The sequence below is a fragment of the Pteronotus mesoamericanus genome, unplaced genomic scaffold (genome assembly GCF_021234165.1).
Source record: "Pteronotus mesoamericanus isolate MK-2021 breed Mesoamerican mustached bat unplaced genomic scaffold, CSHL_Meso_final contig_101, whole genome shotgun sequence".
NCBI classification, from domain to species: Eukaryota; Metazoa; Chordata; class Mammalia; order Chiroptera; family Mormoopidae; genus Pteronotus; species Pteronotus mesoamericanus.
In genome coordinates this window covers 4,349,353-4,369,515 of record NW_026555001.1, presented here as the reverse complement: position 1 = coordinate 4,369,515, position 20,163 = coordinate 4,349,353, and positions in this window count along the sequence as shown.

Below are 20,163 nucleotides of genomic sequence, written 5' to 3'. Positions count from 1 at the left end.
TGTGTCTCAATGCAAGGAATAGGAACCACTAATTTACTGCAAGGAACTGGGTGCTCACAAAACTAAGAACACTGGAGAAATAAGTTCTCAGTGGGGTCCTCCAAAATGACTCCCAGAACAGCCTAGAACTGACCCACAAGAGGAATTGCCAATTGTGCTATCAACAGGAAGGAAGGGGCCAGATGATGTCATAGGGACAATGGAATTCAAGAGCATACCGCAATGGCAGCAACCCAGGGTCACAAAACCAAGCCTACCCTACCATTCTAAATGGTAGCTTTGCTGGATAGAGTAGTCTTGGCTGTAAGTCCTTGCTTTTCATGACTTTGATAAGGTAAAGTTAAAGGAGTTCATGATCACCAAGCCCTTATTATATGAAATGTTAAAGGGATTTATCTAAGAAAAAGAAGATTGAAACTATAAATAGTAAAATGATGACAAACTCACAACTATCAGCAACTGAACCTAAAAACTAAAACAAAAACAAAGCGAACAACCAGAACAGGAACAGAATCATGGATATGGAGATCACATGGAGGGAGATCAGTGGGGAGAGGGAGAGGGAGAATGGGGGGGAAGGTACAGGGAATAAGAAGCAAGATTGGTAGGTGCAAAAGAGACAGGGGAGGTTAAGAATAGTACAGGAAATGGAGAAGCCCAAGAACTGATATATATGACCCATGGACATGAACTAAGGAGAGGGGAATGCTGGAGGAAATAAGGGTACCAGGCAGAGGGGGATAAGTGGGAGAAAAAAATGGGACAACTGTAATAGCATAATCAATAAAATATATGTAAAAAAAAAAAAAAAGAGGCCAAGACTAAAACTGCCTCCCAACCCTCACTCTGTGACTAGCTCAAGATACCAGACTCCAGCTTCTGCCACAACTACAATGAATTCACACCCTCAAAGCTGGATGCTAGACTGGGCGTCTCCGCAATCTTGTTTGGCAGGGGGAAAAATATGTCAATCTGGGTGAAAAAGGTAAAGGGATTGAGAAGTTCACGTTGGCAGTTACAAAACAGTCCTGGGGAATGTAAGTATAGCATAGGGAACAGAGTCAATAACAAGTAGTAAGTATGTATGGTGCCAGGTGGGTACTGGAAATGTCAGAGGGGACGCTTTGTAAAGCATATAATTGTCTCACCACTACGCCGTACACCTGAAACCAATACAAAATAATATTGAATGTAGACTGTAATTGAAAAAAAATAAAAAATAAAATGAAATGAAATAAATCAAAGCTGCCAAATTATGGTCTCTCCTTTCCTTCTCCAACCAAATCTCATGCAAGTGCTGCTATGGCAAAACCTAATTGGCATCTAGGAACCTGGTTGAAATGCGGTTTTCCTGACTGCAAATGCCTCTGTAGTCAGGAAGTCACACTTGAAGAAGGCAGAAATAACTGCTGAGTGCTGATCAACTATATCTAATACATGCCATGATTTTTAAAAATCTCTACTACCCATGCATTTATGTGCAGTTATCCTACTATTGTTTATCTCTGACTCCTTTCTTTTTTAAATTGGTTTGCTAGAGATCTGCCTATTTTATCTTTTCAATAACCTAGCTCTTGGTTTTATCGATCCTTTCTTTTTTGTGTTGTTTCAATTTGTGCTTTTCTCTTTATTTTTCCATCCCTTCTGCATTCTGCCTTTTCATTCTCTAGCCTTAAGGTGAATACTAAATAACATTTTCAATCTTTCCTGTTTCCAAATAAATGTACTGCTTTATCTGCATACCTCAATATTTGATATTATGTTAGTGTGATTTATAGGGGTTTGTTACCATCCAGTGTTTTTCCTTAGTTTCTCATTTGTCTTTTGACTTTGATTTGCTTATGTCACCGCTGTGCAGAACTTTGCAGTCAAATTCGGAAAGACCGTCTTCACTCTACAATTATGGAGGAATTTTCATGTTTCCTTCTAGTACTTTTATGTTTTTGTGTCGTACACTTATCTTTAATCTTTAATCACTTTGAAGCTTTTGTGGTGTATGCTTTGCGGTAGGGATTCAGTTATTTTTTTTTCCCCAGATGGCTCCCTGACTGGTCTCAATACAATTTATTGAATAATCTTTTTTTCCCACTGATTTGTGACAGTCCTTTTTGATATATATAAATATTTTCTTATGTATTTTAATCTTTTTTATTTTTATTCTATTTCATTGTTTTGTGTCTAGTCACCCATTGATCCTCTATTGTTTTCATTTTTGAGAGTTTATGTGCTTTAAAGTCTGGAGGGCTAGTTTCCATTTACTGATCTACTTTTCAGTTTTCCATATTGTTCTTGTTTATTTTTCTATATGAAGCAGAGCATCAGCACTTCTGGTCCTAAATAAGAGTTAGCGTTTTTATTGCTTCTGCATTACTTCTATAAATTAATTTAAGAGATTTGACCTCCTTATGGTGCTGAGTCTTCTGATCCAAGAATGTGGAATGTTTTTCATTTGTTCAGGTCTCCTACAATGTTCCTCAGCAATATTTTAAAGTTTTCTCCATAAGGATATTATATATTCCTTAATAAATTGATTCTTAGGTATTTGTGCTTTGTGCTTGATATGGGTTAATTGGCACTTGACCTTCATTCTCATCTACTTTGCTGATCCCCCTCTGAATAACAGGGGCTGAAAGGCAAAAAATTAAAATTAAAATAAAATAAAATGGCACTAGCCAGACCGTGACAGCTAGAATTCTGGATGTGACTTGGTTTGGCTAAGCACATGCGTGCATGCAAAAGCAGGAAAGTGGAAACAGGCAGCGAGCCTGCTGCTGCTACGGGGGTGGCCGGCGGGTGAGGGTGGCCTGAAGCGGTGTTTATAGCCCCTGGACTCAATATTTCAGTATCCAGTCACCACCTATTTGGACCTGTGGGGACTGTGGTGGCCGCGGCGGCAACAGCTTCCTGACCTCTGAATTTCGGCTATGATGATTTAACTTGGAAATTATGAATCTCATGAATCCTCAACTGTATATATCATTTAAAATATTATGTAATACTCATGTAACATATACAGTCTGTCAGACCCTGGTACAAGCAATTTTTTTTAATTAAAAATGATTACTTACACTGGTAATGAGCACCTAAATCCTTGTATTCTTTGTGCTTAAAATACCCAGGAATGATTTTGGTTTCCTGAATGGAATCCTGAGTCAGTATTTTATCTTTTGTGTAGCTATTTTGAATAAAAGGGTCTCCTGTCATTATAGCTTCTGTTTGTGTTTGTAAACACAAAGACCTGTCAATTCTTCAGATAGCTGTATTAAAATCTCCCATTACGATTATAAACTTGTCAAATTTTATTAGCTTTGCTTTGTATATTTTAAATGCTCTTTTCTGGGGTATAAAGTATGTGTTTATTATTATTTCTTGGTATATTGTTTCTTTTAGTAGTATAAAATAACCTTTGTGCATATTAATTTCTTTCTCCTTAAACAATATTGGGCCTATCATTATTATATTGTTACATATAATTTTTTTTTAAGAGAGGACGGGAGATGGAGAGAGAACGAGGGAAAATCTTTGATCAGTTGCCTCCTGAATGCACCTCCACAAGGGACCGAAACTGAAACCTACGCATGAGCCCCAACCAGGAATCAAACCTGCAACCTTTTCGTTTAAGGGACAATGCTCCAACTAACTGAGCCACACCTGCCAGGCCAATATACTATATTGTTACACTGAGTTTCTTTAGGCTAATAGTTAAAGGGTTTTGTTTTGGGTTTTTTTGCCTTTTTTTAAAAGGAAGCAAAACATTTACGTGGCTGAAAATTTAAGAGTATACAGTGATGTCTTCTATCCTTGACCTCAGCTACCTAGTTGTCTCCCCTCCTGAGGCACCTGGATTCTTTTTTGCATTCCTTTATTTTGAAGCTTTCCATGTCACATGTTAAAGGAATATTTCTTATAAACAGTACGTAGCTGGATTTTTTAAAATCCAGTAAGTCTCTGCTCTTAAGAGAAGAATTTAACCTCCTTATATTGTGATTACTGATTTATTTAAATGTGTTGGTGCCATCTTGCTTTTTCTATTTACTATATTTTTTCCTTTTTTTAATGATTTTTATGGTATTTTTTTCCCATTACCATTTAGTCCCTTATGTCCCCGCTCCCCCGCAATCACCACACTGTTGTCCATGTCCATGAGTCCTTTTTCCTTTGTGTTCAATCCCTTCCCCACCCCATAGCTGTCATCCTGCTCTCTAGGCGTCTGTCTCTATTTTGCTTGTTAATTCAGTGTATTCATTAGATTCCACATATGAGTGAAATCATACAGTATTTGTCTTTCTCTGACTGGCTAACTTCACTTAGCATAATTTTCTCTAGGTCCATCCATACTGTCACAAAGGTAAAACTTTCTTCTTTTTTATAGCTGAGAAGTACTCCATTGTGTAAAGGTACCATAGTTGTTTTGTCCACTCATCTACTAATGGATACTTGGGCTGTTTCCATATCTTGGTGATGATAAATAATGCTTCAGTAAACATAAGGGTGTTTATGTTCTTTCGAATCAGTGTCTTGACTATACTTTTTCTTTACCTTTCTTTCTCTTGCTTTCTATTGAATAGATAAGAATTTATTCTATTTCTTTTTCTGGTGATTAAGAAGTTATATATTTTACTTCTATTCTTCTAGTGAAGTATTACCTGTTTGATTTTATTTTTTTAAGATTTTATTTATTTATTTTTAGAGAGAGGGGAAGGGAGGGAGAAAGAGAGGGAAAGAAACATTGATGTGTGAAACATTGATCAGTTGCTTCTCACACGCCCCCAACCAAGCACTTGGCCCACAACCCAGGCATGTGCCCAAACCAGGGATTGAACACCTGACCTTTTGGTCCGTGGGACAACACCCACCCCAGAGCCACACGAGTCACAGCAACCAGTTTCATTTTAAACACACACATACATACCCATGCAAATAAAACTGTTCCAAAATAGTAATTATTACATTCAAGGTTTGCCAACATGGTTTCCAATTTCTTTCTTTCTTTCTCTTTTTTTTTGTGAGATCATGCCCTTTCCTTTGGATTCATTTTTATTCTTGCTGAGGCACAGTTTTTAACTATCCTTCTAGTGAAGTTATATAAATTCTCAGTCTTGGTAGTAAGTTCTCTTAATCTTTTTGTGACTTGAAGTATTTCTATTTTACACACATTATTGATAGGTTAGCTGGGTATAAAATTCTATGTCTAAATTATTTTCCTTTAGTACTTTGAAAGTGTTTGGGTTTTTGTTTTTTTTTTTTGGCAACTATTTGTGCTAATAAGAATGCACTTTCATTCTGATTATCATTCTAGATAATGTCTTTTCTCTCTGGTAGCTTTTAAGATGATTCTCTTTATTCTTAATAGTTTGTAATTTAACTGCAACGTTCTAAGTATAATTTCTCTTCTTCATTTTCTTCTTTTGCTCTTCTTTGTATTTTTTGTAATCTGCCTCAGGATACAATAAGCACTTTCAATCTGACAACTTGTGTCCTTAAATCTTGGAAAATTCTTATCTGTTTTGTTTTCGAATATTGCCTCTTCTTCACTCTTTTTATTCCCTCCATCTGGAACTCCTAGTTCACATAAACTGAAGTGTCTCAATCGACCATCGATGTCATCAACTATTGCCTTCCTGTTCCGTACTCTAAGAGGTTTCCTCAGTTCCATTTTGCAGTTCCCTAATTCTCTCCTTCAATGTGTTCAGATTAGTTTTTCATTCCAGTGACTATCTTTTCCACATATACCTGTCCTTGCATCATAGACTCTTATCTTCCTTCACTGATACTAGTCCCTCTACTATAGCTAAGCATTTTAAATGTACTTTTTATTTGAAAGTCTTTTGGATTGGCCTATTATTTCTATTTCCTAATGGAAATTCTCTCATTTGTTAGATTTGTTGATTCTCCTCCATAGGGCTTTGTAATTGATCTTTGAGAGCTTATCTTGGGAGTTTTATCCTGCTTGTGTCCCTTCCTGTTAAGTGGTTTATTTGGTGCTATGATTCAGCCTTAACAGGTGCAGGGATCTAGGCTGAGTCAGGCAGTGTGATTCTAGACCCTGCACCAACTCAGTGAGGTCTCACCTGTATCGAAGCCTTTTCCTTTCTTCCCATGGCCATAGACAAGTGTCACATTCCTGGTTACAACCCTATAGTAATTTAATTTGCTCTCAAATATTTACCTCCTCTCCCTGTAAGAAGATTATATTTTTTCACCCCAGTAATGTCAGGCTGTGTCATGTAGCTAGTTTTGTCAATAAAAATGCAAATAAAAATGAAGTGTGACATTTTCAAGTAGAAACTTTAAGAGTCTGCATGTTTTCACCATATTTTTTTCTTTGACAAGAATAGCAACATCCCAGATAAAAGCAGTTTCTTCACCTTGGACCCCAAATTGAAGAGGATGTGGCACAGAATCAAAGCCAACCTGTGAAAGACATGTAATGTGAGCAAGAAATATACTTTTGTGATTGTAAGAAATTAAGATTTGGGGGTTGTTGGTTATCACTGCATAACTTAGTTCAAGGGAACATATACACTTTTAGCTGTCAGATGTAACTACACTTAAAATTTTTTATCATATACTTACATCATTTCTGAGTGATCAGAGGAAATGCAAATGTTACATATTAATTGTGCTTTTCTTTTTATCATGGTAAAATGTATATAAAATTTACCATTTTAACCTTTTTAAGTGTACAATTCAGTGGCTTTAAGTACAAAGTGTTGTGCGACCATGGCCACTACCCATTTCCAGAACTTTTTCATCATTCCAAACAGAAACTCTATACCCATTAAACAACAATAACCCATTTTTTTCTCTTCCCCCCTCCCAGCCCTGGTAACCACTATTCTACTCTCTGTCTCTACAAATTTGACAATTCTAGGTACCTTATATGAGTGGAATCATACAATATTTGTCCTCTTGTGTCGGGCTTATTTCACTTAGTATAATGTCTTCAAGGTTTATACATGTTGTAGCCTGTGTCAGCTTTTTTAAGGCTGAGTAATATTCCATTGTGTACATACCACATTTTGTTTATCCAACCATCTATTAATGGACATCTGAATTGTTTCCACCACCATTTTGGCCTATTGTTACTGTGCTTTCTTGATCAAATAGCAGCCAAATGCACACTATTATAGAGAAAGGTCTTAAATACTATACAAACCACTGCCAATGGGTGCCTATTGGGTTGAATTTGAAGTGAAGAAAACATTGACTCTTCATTTTATATATTCCTATATTATTTAAATTTGTTACAACAATTTTTATATAATTTTTAAACTATGTAATAGTTTTAAAAATAAATGCTTCTTTTCGATAAGGGGGATGAACACAAGATAAAATAAATAGCTACAAATGTATTTTTAAAAATTATTAGTAAAAGCTGAGGGTGGCTACTCTAATCGGCCAGCCGCAGAATCTCCAGAAATGAAAAGCAGTTATTAAAAGTGAAAATCGCACTGCAGAAAGCTGTATACAACTAAAGGAAGACTCTTGCACATAACACTATCCCTTTTTTCTCTTGTAATTCTCCTATTCTCCTATATAAGATTTTATGGCTCATAATGATTAATGATAATTAGTAAAACAGTCCTTTTTGGGCAAAGTTTAAGCTTATTACAGTGCCACATTCCCTGAGTCTAAATATAATTAAGAATACACTCAGTTTCAGCTTCATCATCTGCAGTAAAATGCTACCCTTGGGTAACTGCCCTTGATTTTTAACTGAAAACGCGACTGTGATTTTAGCTGTGCAAACTACATAACATTGCTCCTGACAGGCCCAGGGGAAGTTCCCAGGTGATTAGAATAAAGTTCAAATGGTGCTTCTTAATATCCTTGGAAAAGGTTAGACTCAAGGAAATGGAAACTCGGGATCAAAGGTTTGCTAAATTAGAGCTGAAAAACCTGGCCTTAGCACTCAGCTACTTTCCTCTTTCATTTAATACAACTTGAACTTTAGCCCTTTGATTAAAAGGATCACCTCTTTATTTCAGGTCCTGGCCTTGCTGGGCATAGCTGCGACACTGTAAGTGTGTGCACACGACGGACTGACTGCAGCTCTGAGCAGGCCACAGTTGCGAGCTTCAGGGCTACATCCCCGAAACGATCTGCAGGCCAGCAGGACTCACAAGGGGCCGAGGCTGCACGTCATCAAACATGGAGGTTCCCGCACTGTTGTGGGGCAATGTACATGAAGGTTCAGTGTTAGAAGACCCAGTTTTGAGCCACAAAGAGGTAGTGTGTTTTTGGACAAATTATCTAACTACCTTGAAACAGTTTCTGTATCCGTAATGGGGGTTAACAACCCCCCCGTTTCACTCCCAGGATCACTGCAAAGACTAAGCAGTATCGTGGGTGTGAAAGGGCACTGGGACGGCTGGTCCTCATTGTCCTTCCTCCTTGGTCATTTGATTTGGGTTCCCATGGGGCCACCAACCACAATGGTAAATCATTCTGACCTTTCCAACACTGATCAGTTTTGAAAATCTGACTTTACCTGAATGACCAATTATGTAAATCCTCTATGTCCCAGCTTGTATCTGTAACCCAGACCAGCCATTACTCAAATGCACTGTTAGAAACAAAGGGGACTGTTTTATGAATGAGTTTATCATCACAAAACTATAGGCTACCATGCAAAATGACTCAATGGGCCCTGTCCAGTGTGGCTCAGTTGGTTGGGCATCGCCCCACAGAGCAAACGGTCAACAGTCTGGTTCCCAATCAGGGCACATGCCTGGGTTGCGGGCCTGGTCCCCCGCTGTGGCACGTGCAGGAGGCAATTGATCAATGTTTCTCTCTCACACCGATGTTTCTCTTTCTCCCTACCTTCCTCTCTAAATAAATAAATAAAGTCTTCTTCAAAAAAATGTCTCAATGGGAGTAAAAACCAAACAACAAAACAGTAGTATAAACCGATCTCAGTTTTAGAAGGAAGATCTTGGTATATACATACATACACAGAAAAAACAGTAAAAGAAAGCATGCCACAGGGAGCACTTACCATCCTGCTCCCGGCACGTGCCCTCCATCTTGGCTCAAATAATCTCAAAGAGATTCCGTAAAAAAAAAAAAAAAAAAAAAAAAAAGCCACAATATTTTTAAAAAGGGGTTATCTGAGTTTCTGCGCTCAACAAATATTGGGCACCAAATACCTGCTGGCCTCGGTCCTATGTACTGGTGATTCAGTAATTAATTATCCATATAAGGTCACTGTTCTAGTGAAATGCACATAGTTCAGAAGTGATTTTAATAAAGGAGGGCCAATGGGATGACAGTACATCTAAGGAACCTACTCTATGACAAGGGTCAACACGGCCCTCTGGGAAAAAGACATTTACATTAAAATCTGAAGGATATGGGGGAGTTAGCTGGAGAGCGGGGTAGACGTACAGTAACAGCAAAATAGATTTTGATTTTCATCTTCCTGATTATCTGTAACATTTTTAATGAACATAATACTTACAGTCTTTATTCTTCAATTGGTAATATCTTGACACTCCAAGGCAGAATGTTGTCTGGTCATACACAAAGTTAGTTAATTTCCTGGTGTTCGTCTGGGCCCTGCTGTAGGCCTTATACTCTTAGGCACTGGAAGAGGCAAAGGGAGAACAAAGCTAAATGGCCCAGAGTCTTAGAATCAGAAAAAAACCTTGGAAAACATCACCTCATTTTTTTAGTCCAGAAACAGGACCACAGACATTAAGCATTTAAGCAGGACCACGCTGCAAGAGCAGCCAGCCCCACAGCAACAGTCGGCATGATTTGACAAGTTTGGTTTCTGTTTCATTTTAAAATCTCCAATCCTCCAATTTGTGGTTTTTGATGTAGCTGGCTAGCCACTAAAAGTGACTAAGAGACATGGCTATTGGTAACTCAGGTGTTACTGCAACTGACACAGTGAGAAGCCACTGCTCATCGATTACATGAGGAAAATAATTTAATGAGGTAAAATCCAAGGCTGAAGAGGGTGTGGTGACACCATCAGTTCATTGCTGATGAGACTGCAAATCAGTACACCCCGGTGAGAACCAGCGTGACAGTGTATTTCAAAGGCCATAAAAATAAGATTCTTGGGTCCAGTAATTCCATTTCTGGCAATCTTATCCTAAGGAAATAAGTCTGGCACATCCCTAAGGAAATATTAAAAGTAATGGCTATGGAGATTCCACAATAACAAGGGGAAGTTTACACTCATTCTGTACATCCGCCACATTTATAAACATGTTTATGAAGAAGGCTATATAACCTGCATCTGTGCCTTAAGCCACCAGAGTGGCTTTCTCCAAAGTCTCCTACAATTCCTGGTTGCTGAACCTGACTATGGTTCAGTCTTCCACTCACCTGAGCGTTGGGAGGCAGCTAACACCCCCACCTTCCTGCTGCGCCCCTCAGACTCCTTTCCCCCTCTTGCCCCTTTGGTAAGCCCTGAAGCCAAGCTCAACTTACTTCATCTCTTCCCTTGCCATTCTCTTCCAAAGGAATTTTTCATATCCTTTTCCAAACTAGCTTCTCTTCCCATCTATGTGCCAAGGATTCCCAAATCCTGACCATTTGGATAACTCTAGATTGTCCTCTCTCCTGGGCTCAAGGCACATTCACTAGAGCCTGCTGGCGATTTCCATTTGGATGCTGCCCAGGCTTCTCAAATTTAATGCCTCACATGCAACTATTAACTCTTTCCCACCAAAAGCTGCTCACTCTTACCTTCATCTTTGTCTCTCATCTTTGCTACTGGATCCTCTCTCATCACTTCCCCCTACCAGGATGATGACCACAAGAGTTTTTTAAATGGTCCCACTGTCCCCACTCCCCTCTACCCTTAACTTACCTGAAAAAGTGATTCTCCTAAAGGACAAATCCCTGGAGGTCACTCCCCTGACTTAGGACCTTCAGTGGCTCTCTGACAGCAGCATAAGGCCAACTCCTTGGCTGATATGAGGCCTTTCCTCATCTGGCCTCTGCCCACCCAATGGCGCCACTCACACTCTTCTCTATGTACTTGCCCAACCACGTTCAATTGCCAGAACAAGCCACGTTCTCTTGCTTTGGTACATAATGAACCCTGTTAAGTGCTACAAAGCCTCGTCTGCCTCCCTAAACTGAAATTACAAATCACTCCTCCAAGGAAGCCCTCCTTGACTACTGAGCTAAATGAGGCGGCCGTCGTCTGCGATCCATGGCAGCCACTCCCTAACCTTTACCTTACCCCTAGACCTCTTTAATGTTTTACTCCTGGTCTCTCCCCTCCAGGGGCTCTTTAAGGAAAGAGAGTGTCTTCTAAATGTGGGTCCAGAGCCTGGCACCGAGAAAAATGAGGCAAGAGGAAGAAAATAAAGCCAAATGGTGACAGCAACTTATTACACTGATAGAGATGTATGTGCTTATTTTTTCTCTTCCTGTTTGCTATATTCTCCAGTATGCAGATTCTACTATTTTTATCCTTTAAAAAAATCAGTTCATTTTTAAGCTGTGTCCAATGTCTCCTACATATCTCTAATAAAAGAACTCACTGCCTAAGTCAAGTCAAATTGCTCTCTCCCCAGACCTCTCTGGCTCCAAGAAACTCCCTGCCTCAAGCTCCACAAATTCTTCAGAACTTAGCAAAGGAGAAGCGCTCACTTCACCACTCTTAGCAGACAAAAGGACCACCCACACACACAAAAATTCCTTGGCCTTGAAAAGGTTGCATTGCTCTGCAGCTGAGAGCCAAAACCCATTCCTGGCCAAACACTCATCAGAACCTCACTGTGTTCACAGCCTAACACAAATGGAGAGGCACATTCACAGAACCTGCCTGAGATTTCCCAGGGATGGAGATGATGGAACTTCCGGGTGGCAGATTTCTCACCTTGTCAATCTGAGACATCAATAAAAGATGGGTGGGAGGATCTCTGAAAATTCTTTTGGTTTTTTGAGGGCTTTGTTTTGTTTTGTTTTGTTTACCAAAACATAATTATCTTCTTGGGTATCAGAATTTTCAATCATACACACTGGCTTATAATTCTTTTAAATTTGTGAAAAACAATCCAACCATATAATATTCAGTCTGACATTTGCTGTTATTTTTCCTTAAAAGAAAACAAAAACCTGGTTAAAAAAAAAAAACAAAACTCTGTTGAGAAGTAAAGCCTGTGGCTTAGAAATCATCACTCTGATTAACAGCCCCTAAGTGTTACCTGACAAATGGATTTCTATCATAAATGCAATTAACACAAATTTCTTGTGATCCCCACTGTTTTTAGAAAAGTTTATGTCCAGCTCTTGAAGCAGTAACTTTAAGAGCAGTAAATCAAAGGAGGCCTCACCTTAGCACGTGAGCAGACTAGACTGTTTTTCCCCCTCAGTCAGCAGAGACCCCCGAGGGGAGGGCTGGACCCTGGCTCCACAGCTGTCCAAGGAGGTCCCTACCCCTCTACCCTCAGGAGTCCTTGCATCTACTCCTGGAGCAGCACTTTCCACAATGAAGCCCATTGTCAGGCTCTACGGAGTCCATCAGGACAAACAGCGCCTCTGCCCTCAGGAAATCCCTGCCTGAGGCCCTGCTAGCCTCCCACCTGGGGGTGACTCCACCAAGCATTTGGGCGGTGCCTGAGCAGGTGTTTCTGGCAGGGAGGCAGAAACACCATCCAAATTCAAGGACCGCTGGAGTCTAGGAATGTCAAATCTGAACTCACTTCCTGCAGGAAATCAGGGGTGTGCAGGAACAGGAGGGCCGAAGGGAAGGAGGGAGGGCCATGTAGCCTTTTCCCTGGGAGAAAGGAAAGGGTCAGGCAGGCATGTGTATCACTGAGAACATTCAGCAGCATTTAGAAGATACAATTTCCAAGGTTTTTGGCTCAACTCAACACATAGAACATGTCTATAGGTACCCATGTTCATCTCCTGGAAACTTACCTCATGGAGATTACTTATATTCTTATGACAGAGAAGAGGAGTCGTTAAAATGGAGAGAGGATGTGAAAGCAGGTCAGAGGAAGAGGAAAGGGTTGATTCAAAGCCACGTGACCACCAAAGGCACCCTCACAGCCCAGAGACACCTGTTGTGCTTCATCCACCATTAGTTTATTGCAGAGTGAAGTTTTGGCAGAACAAAGGGCAAATAAGTCCAGGAAGAATGAATTACCCTAATTAATGAAGTGAACTCAACAGATAGTACATGTATTTAGTATCAGCTGTAGGTGGTTCTCAAAGTCAAAATTTATTAACTATTCAAATATTCAAGCTGTACAGGTTTTTTCAGATGTACATACAACATATTTATATCGTAACAAAGTTATTTTTTAGTAAAATATTTCCTTTAAGGGCTAAAGATGCTAAAAAACTTCAACTGCCAATTAATTAAATATTTGATATACATAGGTATTATGAAAGGTCTGACATAAATACATATAGTAAGTCACACAGCTGCAAGAGAAAAGCTATGACTCATGATTGCACATTTGACCTATCCCATACTAAAGCAGAAAACGAATTGTGCCTCATAGATTTTAAGAACCTTTTTATTCGAAGATAAAAGCTATATCCATTTAAACCATCATTCCTAAGAGAGCTACCAAACAATAAAATTATTACCTTAAATCCCAAACTACAATACAATGTTTACTATTCTAATTACCTTCCCTATTGGTTGGTACAGTACATCTGATCCCTTCATGATCTATGCAGTGATGATTAATGATGACAATCAGCAGTAGTTCCGTACACATAGCAGAAGTGGTGGAACTGGTCATAGACACACCTGAATCACTACTCCCGCAGAGAACAGAGTCAATAAAATAATGATTAAAAGCAATACACATTTTTTATGTTCAATCACTTGCTATCTTTAGCAGTAAACGCCACACAATACACACACATTATTTGTTCCATAAAATATTCTCATGTCATAAACTTTTCAATCCGGGTTCAGATTATTAACAATAAAAACGTTCATCTTCTTCCTTACCTCTGTGGACTTTAGGAGGCCCTCATTTACCAGGTACATAGAAAGATGAGTAGCTGGATAGACAATCTGACCATAGACTGTTTGCAAAACAGAAATGCTCTATTTTAAGGCAAGTATCTTTATCACATACATACACAGCAATTTATCCACTGGTGAACTTCATCACATGACAGTACAAAATTCAGCAAAAAACTGAGGTATAACTTAACATAAATACAAATGTCAGAAAGTGTTAAGACATTCTCAATGTATGTAACATCTTTTACCCATAACTAGAGAACTCTTCCCTAAGTTCACAAATACCCGAGATTCTGAATTCTTAAAAAAAAAAAATGCTAGAAATTAAATACTCTAAAATCTTTGCAATAAGGCTGTTCACATAAGGCTAACCTTTGCTATAAGGCTACATCAACTTGGTTCCTGAAAACAGCAAAATGTGCTCCAGAATTTAAGCTATTCTGAACTAAAGAGAGAGGAACTAGTCTCAAGAGAGATAATGAGGTGATGATTTCATTGAGCAAAAGGAAATAGGCAAAGCTTAAAATACATCAAATAATAACTTTTTCTATCACATTTCACTGTGAAACTAACCTATGGTGCTCAAAAGATGGTGGAATATATAAGGGACATTTTTAGTGTAAAACAGACATATATTTACCTCTACCTAAATAATTTAAATGGAATTAAATCCATAACTTGATAATATATACTTTAAAATCTACATTCTATGACCTTTATAAAAGTAGACCTACTCTTTACTTTCAAGTTATAAGAACAGTTTATCTTTGGACATGTCCAGCCAATGGCTACATATAAAATGGAAGTTAATACTAATCTAAGTCACGCCATTATGTGCATTAACACGTAAGCCATCATCCGTTTGGGGCCCTAATAATGAAAAATCATTGATACTACATAAAGTGGGAAAACTAAACCCCAGATTTCTGCTCTAGTCTAGAAACTTATAGTCACTATGTATTTTTAATTATTGAACAGTTTGATGCAATGACATTCAGTGAAAAACTCTGATTACTAATTATACTCATGTTAAAAATGCTTTCCTTAAAATGAAAATACAGCATTCATTACACCTAAATACAAAAGGAGACTAATGACAAGGTAGGTTTTTTTTTTTAAGTTTGGCAATTACTGCACTCGTTTCCTCTGCCAAACTCCCAGTGATGTGGGGAGGGAAAAAAAATCCCAATTATGTTCACCTAACAATTTAATCAAGTGCTCTGGAAAATATTGTTCTGAGGAGAAGTTAATCAGAAGTTGCTCATTAAATTTCCATATTAAATCATAATAAGGGAAACAAAATGGGATTCAAAAAATTCGACTATGTAACTGAATAAATTATAATGACAGAGACAAATGTTATACAAAATTTGGAAAATTCAAGAGCAAACATTTTGGTAACTTCATTCTTGGTTGTACATGATGAAAAGGAATTCAAATTGTAGATGGACGAATGGAAGTTTCCATTTAAACAACTGCACACAGCATAACCAGAAAGACCCACAACCCAAACTCTGCTTCCAGAGCGATGTCAGGTGTCACGTGGTCATGGGTGGTAGGATTTCCACCTGGCTCCTACAGAACGGGCATGAAGCACCTTCAAGGTGTCACGGTCAGCAAACTCAGAGAGCTGCTCCTTTACAAAAATGTCTTAGTGTTGGTTAACAGTGGGAGTAGGGATAGAGAACCAGCAAGTGGACATACTTCAGGGCTCCTTTATTTCAAGGGATCTAGAAATCTGCTTATTTAGTCATTAACCAAATATACCACTGACTTCAAATACCCGCACTTCTGGAGACAGCCACAAATCTGTCACAGCTTCTGCCCACAGAGTGAGTCACTTGTGTTGTAACTGTGACTGATCACAACAGCAAAGTGAGCTCTGGGTAAAACCAGCTTTCTGCTCAGAGTGCACCAGGAAAGGCCAATCAGAGTACTTGCTTCTCTGCCTGCCCATCTTGTCTAATCAGCAAAACGCCACAAACCCCGGGGCCAGCTACTGCATGGCTCTGTGCGGTACCTCTGCAGGCAACCTAGGGCAGCTCCAAGGCTTCCTCCCAAAGGAATCTGTCCTGCCCACCGCAGCCTCCCGGCCTCGGAAAGATCGCTTCCCCTAAGCCAGGAGGGCTGGCTTGGAAAACTGGTTCCCAATCTCGAACATGGTAAGGCTAAGCTAACGCTGCTCTGGAATGTGAACAGGGAAAGAAAGAAAAAAAGAGATCAGCCAGGGGGATACCAAGAGGAGGAGACAGTGGAAGAGGTTGCAGAGATGCCACGTGGCCGACAGTGACTGCAACCCTGAGAGGGAGGAAGACACACATCAGATCCACGGACTCGGTGTCGCAGCTGCTGCTGTCTTTACAAGAAACATCCTCTGGTGACCTACATGTTCCCTGTAACAAAGAACCAATAAATACAGGAACAATGATGTATTTTTGTGTTACTACTAGTTACATATTTTGTTCCTTAGCAAATTTTGTTTTTTAGGATAACCCTAGGGTCAGATTTATTTTCAGGATACTTAATAAAAGTATTAAGCAGAAATAAAAGAATTATAAAACACTAGCACATCAGTGTTAGTGAAGAAGTTGCCATGGTTTTCATTACTCTACACACTTTGGGAATTGTAACCATTATTCAAGCATTCAATGACTAGTAGTTGGGACTCCTACTATTTTTAAGAATAGTTGCTATGAGTAGCACTCGCTGCATTTATTTTCCTAAATATTTTGAGTGAAAATGTAACATTGCAAATGTAGCATACCCCAAATTTTGGATCATAACTCCATTAGGTTTGAATATTATTAACATCTGTATTGAAGATTATTAACAGTCACCCAGCACACCCATGCAATTTATTTAAAATGTAGCCATTAGCCAAGGCCTTTGGGGCGTATGTACAAAATTAGAGAACTGTTAAGTATGCAGTCAAGCACTACATTAACAATATTACTCATGAAAAAAATGCCAGTGGGGTTCTACCCATTAAAAGTTAGCCGGACTGGAAAACTCGATCTTGCAGGTGATCTTCCAAGCCACCTCGGGAAGGGTTGTTTATAGATAACCTTGAATTTTTCTCCAATTATTTTATTGACGTAGTTCCCTGGAGGAAATTCAGCATGATTATTTTCATGGTGAGGGATTACATTAAAATATCTGGGTTTAGCATTTGTGTAAAAAACCTCAGGCTAAACCAAAGAACGGATCTTCTGTGCATAACAAAAGGGATAAAGGGATTTTTCAAAGGGCATCTGCCAGGGCGAGACCCACTGATGGTCATCTCCATGTGCCCTACAGGGCATGGCACAGCAGTGGCACGTATTAGGTAAAAGCTCCTACTGTGTGCACACAAAAGGTTTTTTAAAACGTTCATTTCTCCTACAGTAATACTACAGGTTAATCAATGATCAAGTCTTGTTTTTGAGACGAATGGCTTCTTCCCCCAGAAATCCAGTGATTCTTGCACTTTCTGGAAAGAGGCAGACTTTAAAACACTAGGACATCCAATTTCAGGAAACTCAGACAGGCCCTCTGTTTCTCAAGTTTTTCTACCAAGGCATCCCCGAGGCAGGCAGAGGACGAGAACTCTAAGAGCTCCGGCCCTGACTGCTCAGGGAGACAGCCTGCCTTTTCCCCCACTGCCAAGGACCCTCCTAGCGCTCCAGGAGTGTCTGAGTATGGGCAGCACAAGTCAGGAAATAAAGTGGAATTAAAATAAATGAACAAACAGAAACAAATTATCTCTTTTGTGTCTGTGTGTCTCTGTACCTTTAGGCAAGTTAACACAAACTCAAATTAACTTGGGTTAATGAAGAGGATCCGTTTAATAGCCTTAGAATCCATTAAATGTACATCAACTGGCGAACTGTAAAAACCATCAATGAGCACTTCTATGGCTTCAATCTGATTAGTATCTTGTATAGCTTTAGAAACTCACTTCAACAAAATTTATTTCCCAACACAGACAGTATGACAACTCAACTCACAATAAAATCTGTCCGTCTCTTCACAGAAACCTATCGCTGAAACATTATCATTAGAATCCAACATCCTTTCCTGGTGAAAACACTCAACCAACTAGGAATACAAGAAAATGTCCTCAACCTGCTCAGGGCATCCATGAAAAGCCCATAGCTAACATCATACTCAATGGTAAAAACTGGAAGTTTGACTCCTAAGGTCAGTAAGTAAGACAAGGATGTCCACTCTCATCACTTCTATTTGGCATTGTACTAGAAATTCTAGCCAGCGTAATTAATTAGGCAAGAAATAAAAGGGAGGAATAAGTAAAACTACCTCTGTGAATGGTATGATCTTATACATAGAACACTGTAAAAATTCTCAAAAACAAAACATCTTTTACAGCTGATATCCAAGGTCAGAGGATACAGGATCTATATACAAATACCAGCATATTTCTATCCACCAGCAATAAACCATCTGAAAATAAAATTAGAAAACAATTCCATTTACGATAGCATCAAAAATAAAAAATACTTAAGAAAAAATTAAACCGGAGAAGTGAAAAGCTTGTACACTGGAAACTATAAAACACTGGAAGACATTAATGAAGACTTAAGTAAACGAAAACATAAACTGTGTCCATGGATTGGAAGGCTTAATATTGTTAAGAAGGTGATGCTTCCTTAATTGATTTCTAATCCTTATCAAAATTGAATTTTTATCCCTATCAAAATTCTAAGTGCTTTTTTTGGAGTGGGGGAATGGACAAGCTGATACAAAAATTCAATATAAGTGCAAAGGACCCAGAATAGCCAAAACAATCTTATAAAATAAGAGGAACTCACGCTTTCTGATTTCCAAACTTACTACAAAGCTACAGTCTTCTGTGTGGCTCTGGCATGAGAACAGACATATAGAACAATGGGAAAGAACCAAGAGTCCAGAAATAAACCCACACGTGTATGGTCATTTGATCTTTGACAATGACCATTCAATGGTAAAAAAAGGAACAGTCTTTTCAACAAATAGTGTTGGGACAACTGGCTACCACCTCCAAAAGAATGAAGTTGGACCCCTACCTCACACCATATCACAGACCTGAAAGTAAGGGCAAATACTATAAAATTTTTATAAGGAAGCATAGGAATTAATCTTGAGTTTCTTAGATACAACACCAAAAGCACAAGAGAAAAAAAATATACTGGACTACATAAAAAAATTAAAACTTGTGTGCTACAGATAATATCATTAAGAAAGGGAAAAAAACCCTCTCAAACTGAGAGAAAAATATTTGCAAATCATGGATCTGCTAAGGGTCTAGTGTCCAGAATATATGAAGCACTCTGACAATTCAACAATGAAAAGACAAAGAATCCATTTTTTCAAATGGGCAAGGGATGTCAATAGACATTTTTCCCAAAATGATATACAAATAATCAATAAGCACATGAAAAATATGCTCACTACCATTAGTCATTAGCGAAACACAAATCAAAATCACGATGAGGTACGATTTCATACCCATGAGGATGGGTATTATACCCCAAGAAAGGAAAACGAACCCTGAGGAGGGCACAAGGAAGCTGAAAGCCTCACATGCTGCTAGAGGGAAAGTTACATGGTTCAGCTACTCTGGAAAATGATATGGCACATCCTTAAAAATTAAACTTATTGTTAACATGTGACCCAGTAACTCCATTCCTAGATACATACACAACAGAATGAAAAATGTGTTCACACAAAAACTTGTACATGAATGGTCACAGCAGCATTGTACATAACATCCAAAAATTGGAAATAACCCAAGCGCCCAAGAGAGAAATAAACTAAATTGGAATATCTGTACAATAGAATATTATTCAGTAATAAAATGAAGTACTGGCACATGTTACAATATAGATGAACCTTAAAAACATGCTAAATGAAGAAAGTCAAACACAAAAGACCTTGTGTTTCCATTTATACCCAATGTCTACAGGCAAATCCACAGAGAAAGAAAGTAGATTAGTGGTTACCAGGGTGATGGGTGAGGGGGGAATGGGGAATGACTACTAATGAATACGGGGTATATGAAAACGTTCTGGAGTTAGAAAGTGGTGATGGTCACACAGCTCTGTGAATAAACTAAAAACCACAGAACTGCACACTTCGAAATGATAAATTTTATGGTATGTGCATTTATCTCAATAAAAAAAATTTCATTGTTAAGACCATTTCTTATTTATTATTTAGTTCCA